This window comes from Pteropus alecto, unplaced genomic scaffold (genome assembly GCF_000325575.1).
Source record: "Pteropus alecto unplaced genomic scaffold, ASM32557v1 scaffold43, whole genome shotgun sequence".
NCBI classification, from domain to species: Eukaryota; Metazoa; Chordata; class Mammalia; order Chiroptera; family Pteropodidae; genus Pteropus; species Pteropus alecto.
Window position 1 is genome coordinate 2,713,853 of NW_006435764.1, and position 7,414 is coordinate 2,721,266.

Sequence of the window (7,414 nt, forward strand, 5' to 3'; positions counted from 1 at the left end):
GCTCCCCGTGTGGCTGTGACCTGGAGTGCTGGTTTGGGGGCTGGTTTGTCTGTTTAGTTGACCGCTGTGTCCCTAGGACAGAGCCTGGCATGGAGCAGATGCTATTTGCTGAATGAGCCATGAAGGGAGAGGGGGAACAGTCCCTGCCAAACACCTACTGTGTGCCGGCCGAGGGCGGCCCTGGCATTTGGTCGCTCACACGGTCCTCTCCCTGGCCTTCTGTGCCCATTTTCACACACGAGGCCCAGGGCCCAGGGGAGACCTGCACTTCAGCCATGGGGCTGGCTCACGGCCACCCTCCACCCAGATGGCTGCCTGGAGGGGACAGGAGACACTCCTGGGCACGGGAGTGTGGTCTGCATGGAGAGGCCGCCCACTAACTGGGCTCCCCACGTCGTGGGTACAGCTGGTCGCGTGCACACTGCCCGGGAGGAGCGGCTTCCGATCGCTCGGGCGCGGTCACACTGTGCGCTGGTGCCATCGCCACGCCTTCTGCAGCGCCCGAGCGCCCTCGTGTCTCAGCTCAAGTGAACCGGGGACCCGGCGGAGGCGGTCTCTGTGGGGGGCCGAGAACACGCGGGGACCAGCCGCGGGCATCTGCACCCAGCCCTCGGCACAGAGCCAGCACCCCGAGGCCCGTCTGGTCGAAGGGATGATGACAAGTAAATCAGCAGAAAATATGCATTCGCGGGGTGCTCTGTGCCGGGCGGGGAGATTCCTCAGGTCCACCCTCCCGAGGAAAACGATAAAAACGCCGGATAAAACAAAATAAAAAGGTAAAAACGTAAACGTCATGAGACGATGGCAGGGCACAGCCAGGCCCGGAGCCGCAGCCCAGGGGCATCTTCTGATGCATCCACTTGGGCTGTGGGTGGGTGGGGGAAACGGAAGTTTCAGCCCCAGACCCACCCAAGTTTCAGCCCCAGACCCACCCCCATGGAGCCGGCTTCCCTGGGGACGACATTTACAGGTGACCTTGGGAACAGCAGGGGCAGTGGTCCTGGTAGGACCAGAGCAGAAGGAAGAAGAGCTGATGACAACCATCCAGCAAGTCCTGGCCCCAAAGGCCACGGCCACAGTGGGCCTGGGGACTTCAGCCTTTGACCTTGGTTCAAGGTAGTTCCATCTACAATGCCCTTAGATGTGTGATGGCCTCAAGGCCAAGGGCACCTTCCTCCCAGGCCTTGGGGACCCCCCATGGGTTATGTGAGGGCAGTGACCTGAGGACAGGCAAACCAGGTCCCCCAGGACGGAGACGGCGGGGGGAGAAGCCCGGGAGTGAGCCTCAGCCTTGGGCTTTCGAGGGAATGAGACAGATGATAACTCGGCCATGCTAACCTCGTTTACAGAAACAGACCTGAGGACAGAGAGGTCTGCCAAGGACGAAACCTTTAAGACACGACACAGCCAACTCGGAAAAGAACCTGACAGAACTTCCAGAAATAAAAACGTGTCATAACGAGAATTAAACACTCAACACACATTTGAAAATACTCAGCAGAGATGGCGCACGCGTGGGGTAGAGCAGGGGGCGGGCCGGTAACCTCGCTCTCCAGCGAGAAAACAACCACCCGCCTGGTCTGCGGATGTGGCATCTGCCCATCGCCTCGGTGTAAATGCCACTGCAAGTGGCCGAAGGGTGAGCGGCCGGCTGGCAGATTCCCGAAGAGCCCGAGAGAGCCAGCTCTGGCGCACCAGGGCCCAAGACACACGAGGACAAGAGCTGCAGCCAGAGGGACACGGACTTCACCCCGACCACTCGGGACCCACGCGGAGCCGTGCGACGACCGTCTTCGGGGGGACTTTAAAGACTTGGCTTGAAAAAGAATGTCCAGAATTCACTTTCAAAGAAGTGTTTCCTCAAACCGAGACAGGCCCAGAGGAAGTCAGGCGGGCGTGTAGAAGCCTCAGTTGAAGACTTAAGAGACGTAAAGCTTTTCGTGCCAAAGAAATGAATGCGTAATGGTGGAATTATGAATGGAGAAATGACGGCCGTAGGACTAGACTGGAAGCCCTGAACATCCCATCACGTGCGAAACCTACTGGGCAGGTGCTCAGCCTGGGGGCGGAGCTGGGGGGAGCTAGAGACCTCAGGGTTCGGGTGCCGCCCTGCCCGCTTCAGGCCCTGCGGGCTCGGTCTCGCTCCTCCTCTCTGTAAAGGAATCTGATTCCCGCACAAGCTACTCATGGCGGGGTTAGGGCGTCCGCACGGGTGGGGTGGGGTGGACTGACGGGTCCCCTGAGAACGTCTGTCGTCTGTTGGTAATTTGTTCTTACATACAGAGATATCGGGATTAGATCTCATGTTCCTCCATGTCCAAGACCCCCCTTCCCCACCCCCAAAACCCAGGGCGGTGAGGCAGGGCCGCCCCTTTTCCGCCAGTGCTAAGGGCCAAGCTCATGGCCACAGGTAGCTGAGAACCGCCTGGGACACCTGCCCACGCCCTCAAGGCCTCAGCTGGACACTGCGGGAACCGAGTCCCTTCCCTGTGACCATGAGTCCAGCAGTCCTGCCCCTCCCCCTCCTGCCCCGTCACCTGGCGGTGTCTCCACAGCGCGGAGACCCTTCCTTTCCCAGATCTGCCTTCTGATCCCGCCTGGCAGGAAGGACGGAGCGGCGAGGGGCGGCCTGGGCCGAGGGCTGTGGGCGAGGGCGTGACCCCTCCCGGCCCTCGGCCGCCTCTCCCTGGGGAACGATGTCCCACCACCTCCATTGTACAGACGGGGAAGTGGCCAGGAAGTGGCCGAGGGGGTCCGACCCCGCACGGGGAGCTCGAGCCCACATCTCACCAGCCTGCGGCGCACCCCGTACCCCGAAGCTTGATCTGCAAGCGGCACCCATTCTCCCGCCGTCGGCTCCCCACCTGTTTCACAAAAGCAACGTCCACAACAGGGGTGATGAGAAGCAGATGCCGCCGAGGGCCCCGCCAGCTCCACGGGCAGGCGGCTGAGGGGGGCGGCCGGGCGCTCGGCTGAACCCGGAACCGCAGCATGAAAGCGAACAGACTTTATGGGGTCCTAGTGTCCTTGGCCCTCACGAGGCCGCCAAAGCTGAGGTCGAGTTCAACCCCAGGGCAGTGTGGGCCACGGCCACCCCCAGGACACACAGCCGGGATTTTAGTGTGTGGCCTTCTCGGCAATGACCCACGGACATAAATAACGTCCAGCCGACTTTGAGGCTGGACTTGAAAAATGCTGATGGGTTTCAGTTGGCCACAGACTGCAGTGTCCATTTAATGGGAACCCTGGACGCGGTCGGAGTGGGGGGCTTTCCCCAGGGAGGACCACCTGGGCCTCCTGCTCCACGCCCATCTCTTCCCATCATTGCCTCTCACACGTGCTGTCTTAGGGGCCTCCCAGGGGAACCCCTCTTAGGCCTCTCACATGGGAAACCTCCCAGGGCCGCCCCCTGGACCGAGGTGCCAAAGGCTGTTTCGACAGCTTGGGTGGGCCCCTCTCTTCCAGGTGTCCGGGGAGGCAGTTTTCAAAGTGGGTTCCTGAGCGCACAGTGCCCGGGTGAGGGCAGTGCAGAGGAGGAGGATGGGGGGCCCGTGGTCGCAGCCTGTCGGCCAGGCTCACCCCGCATCTGTCCTACATGTGGGGGGTTACAAAAGGACGGGAGTCCCTCAGGGTCCAGCTGCCAGCACCCACCCTCACCCGTTCGCAGGCTCTCGGCCCAGTGCGGCCAGTGCTGGGGGCTGTGTCCAGAGCCACCTCTGGGGTGTTAAACAGTGGTTTGGGGGCTTGGACGTTGGGGGCTCTGCTCTGACGGTGCTTCTGCTGGCGTGTGGGGAAGAAAGCCTGCGTGCCTCCCACGCGCCGGGAGCAGGTTAGAGACCGTCCTGGGCCCACCGAGTCGGGGACAGGACCCAGGGGTATCCTGTGCACATCCGGGTGCTGAGGCCAAGGCTGGACCCCCGCCCCCCAGACCACCTGCCTTGCTCCACGTCCCAACAGAGAACCACACCTCCTCCACCCACTCTTGGTACCTCTAAGGGCTCCGCGTGAGCCACCCGACTCCTGAGATCGCCACTCCAGGGCACGGCTGTTGTAGGGGGGTGAGTGGGGTCTCCCCAAAAGAGATGTCGGTGTCCTAACTGCCCGTATCTGTGACTGAATGGGACCTTATTGGAAGGAGGGTCTTTGCAGCTGTCACTAAGGTAAGATAAAGTCATCCTAGGTTGGGGCGGGCCCTATATCCAATGACTAGTGACTTCATAAGAAGAGGGGACACACACGGAAGGCCGTGTGAAGACAGAGGCAGACACTGGAGTGTCACAGCCACGGTCGAGGGACCCCTGGGGCCCCAGAACCTGGAAGAGGCAGGAAGGACCCTCTCCTGGAGGCTTCGGGATGGGGACAGGGCCCTGCAACACTCTGGTCACAGCCTCCTGGCCTCCAGAACTGGGAGAAAATGAATTGGTGATGTTTAAGCAGCCCAGTCTGTGGTCACTTGTTAAGGCCGCCCCAAGAGACAAACCACCGTGTGTGTCTGAGAACCGGCCCCCACTGTGCCCGCAGCCGGGCCGGCCTTCCACATGTCATCACGGATGTTTTAACCACAACAAACCTCCTGACTCGAGGGGAAGGCGCAGAGGGCCCCCATCTGTGTGGGGCTCACAGCCCGTGCTGGCCAGGAGCAGCTCAGCACAACACACTCACCGGCCCCTCTGGGAGCGATGGCAGGTCACGTCTGTGCCACTGGTGACCTCTGCACAGCTGCCTGGTCACGCCCGCAGAAGGCTGGACCGGCAGACAGTTCAGGAGGGGGCTGCCAGGAGGCCTTGTTTATTTGTCCCCCTGTCCAGCCTTTAAAGCAGGGCTCCTCAATGTGGGCCCCCAGGGGACATTTTGGGTTGCATGACCTGGGGTGCTACCGGCCAGAGAGAGGAGAGGCCAGAGATGCCAAGAAATATCAACGCTAACAGCGCCGAGGTCGAGCAGACCTGCTTTAAAGCAACGAGCCTCCTTGTCTGGGTCCACTGAGTGTTTGGGTCTCTGATGGGTTGCATGGATGTTCCCCCCAGGAAAGTACACATAAGCCCCAAATTCTGTATCGAATTGGGTAAGATTGTGCAACTGGGCTCTGTCAGAGGCTATCTTATTTCAAAGCCTTTGGCTCTTTGTAATCGGAGTGTATGCCTGGGACTGATTCACTATACGGTGTCTCTGCCCCTGAAATAAATACGACTCCAGGTGTCCCCCAACCTCGCTGGCAGGGCTCGCACACCCCCCCTGATGCTGCGTGTCCCAGGAGGCCTCTGCGTAGATTCTGGTCCTGCCTGACTCGGGGAGACCAGTAAGGGCACCAGGCCAAAGCAGAGGAAAAGCTTCCGCTAACCACCTTGGTCCTGGCTACCGCAGGTGAGAGGTCCAAAATTACAGGGCTCCCCGTAAAACAGAGTCTGTAGTGGGGACTCCCCCAGAAGATGGCACACATGCCACTTCAGCCGCCCGAAAAACTTGAACCGTCTTGACGACACCACCCTAACATTTTGCTTAAAAAATGGCCCGATCGATGGCTGAAAAGCCTCTTATAGCGACAGAGCCAAACTATCAATGACGTTTTGGGGTCACCTATTGGAAAAGGAGATCTTTTTTGGCGACAATAACCCATGACTTTAAGTGTGCTTGCTATCTCAAGGTCGGGATGGAGGACGTGAAGCTTTCCCAGAGACCTGCCTTCTCGTCTCTTCCTGCTCCTACACGAACCCTCACGTCGGATAGAACGTCGACGCCACCCGTGAGAACGGGCTGCAGGCCACACCCCGAGTTAAGCACCCTGCACTCGACTCACGACAACCTGGCGCCGTGAACACTCCTGTTACTTCCATCTGACACACAGGGGAACCGAGGCCTTAAGCAGCTCAACACGTCTCGCAAAGGACAGGTAGAGAGAGGGTCCGGGACACGGCCCGAGTCGGTGTGAGTCACCAGGCCTCGGGGGCCCTTGCAGGCTTGAGATTTCAATTGTTGTGTTTAGAACAGAATGACAGTAACGGATAGCAAATCCCTTGGTCAACAGACAAGGCACACATCACACCGAGCCCCGGATCACGGCTCCGTACACCCCAGCTCCCGCAGGGGCACCTCCTGTGGAGCCCGCGTCAACCTCCATTTACAAAATGACACATTGGGGTCAGGTCTGCTTAGTAGCAGCTCTGTTCCCACGAACAATGCGAAAAGTCGGCAAGAACCGCCTGCTCTCCTCCGAGTGACCCCAGCTCAGGTCTGAGACAAAGTGAGTCGCAAAACTCAGAAGTGCCACCCACCCCTGCCCGCCGCTGCGGCCCAAAGTCGGGGACAGACGCTCTCTGCAACCTTGTCAGGACCAAATGTCTGCTTCCAGATCATTCACGTGTCCTGAGGCCCCTCACGCGCCCTCGAAATGCCAACGTGCCTGCAGCAGAAGTCACCACCCTGCCAGGCAGACGGCCCAGCCCCCAACGGTGAACGAGACCCAGAGGGATGCTCCGTGTTGAACACACGGTCCCACAACCACCAGGTCAGGGGACGAAGAGGCCCTGCTGTGCGTTTTTTCTGCTTTCGAGGGAAGTCCTATGGACTCGTCACGGAACAGACCGCACACCCCGGACTCCGTGATCGACCCCCAAAGCTATCACCGGACACGAAGCATTCATTTTTTTTAAGGACTTGGCAGTTCTCATCAATTAAAGAACGAATCGACACCAACTTTTACATTAAACACTCGCGGTGGCTGCCGGCTTCCCCGTGGCCAGCTCACCACGTGTCCTGCTGTCAGTATGCTGTGGAGACTTACTGGTTCTCGTTAACCCACACGGTGACAGCTCTGCGGGCTAGGGGCCTGTCCCCCAGTGTTCACGGAAGGCAGGACCCCCATGCACGGAGCGGTTAATGGGTCGGGGGGAGCACCGGCGGAGTGGTTAATGGGTCGGGGGGAGCACCGGCAAACCAAGGCTGCTGGCCCTCCCCTCCACGCTGCTGCACCTTCTGCTGCACCTTCCACCACCAGGGCGGCCCTGCCTGCCGGGTGAGGGGACTCTTTGCTCCTCCCCCAAGCCCTTCCCTCCCAGAGGCTCTCAGGCTTTGTGGGGCGCGGGCTGCAGTTGGGGGATTTCAGAGCACCAGGTCCCCAGGGATCAGTCAGACCCACTTCCTCATTCGTCAGATGGAGAAACTGAGGCCCTGAGAAGGGCCAAGATCGGCCACTGAGGAGACTCCCAGGAGAGCTGTCCCCCGTCCCTCTGGCCAGGGAAGGAACTGACCAGAGCAGGAAATGCCTTGTCCCCAAAGGTCATTGCTAGGAGGTCAGCCCTTGCTCGGGAGCAGACGTGACCATCGAGGGGGCTGGCTTGGCGCTCCCCAAAGCTATCTAGGAGCGATCTCTACCCAGCAAACAGCATTGTCTTCCGCCGTCCTTAAGAATAGGTTA

The 7,414-nt window shown here is 60.0% G+C and overlaps 1 protein-coding gene across 1 annotated transcript in view; it reads right to left on the reverse strand.

Annotated features, from left to right (window-relative positions):
• The window catches only part of ANO1 (anoctamin 1), a 69,574-nt gene that overhangs the window by 61,268 nt on the left and 892 nt on the right, over nucleotides 1–7,414 (reverse strand).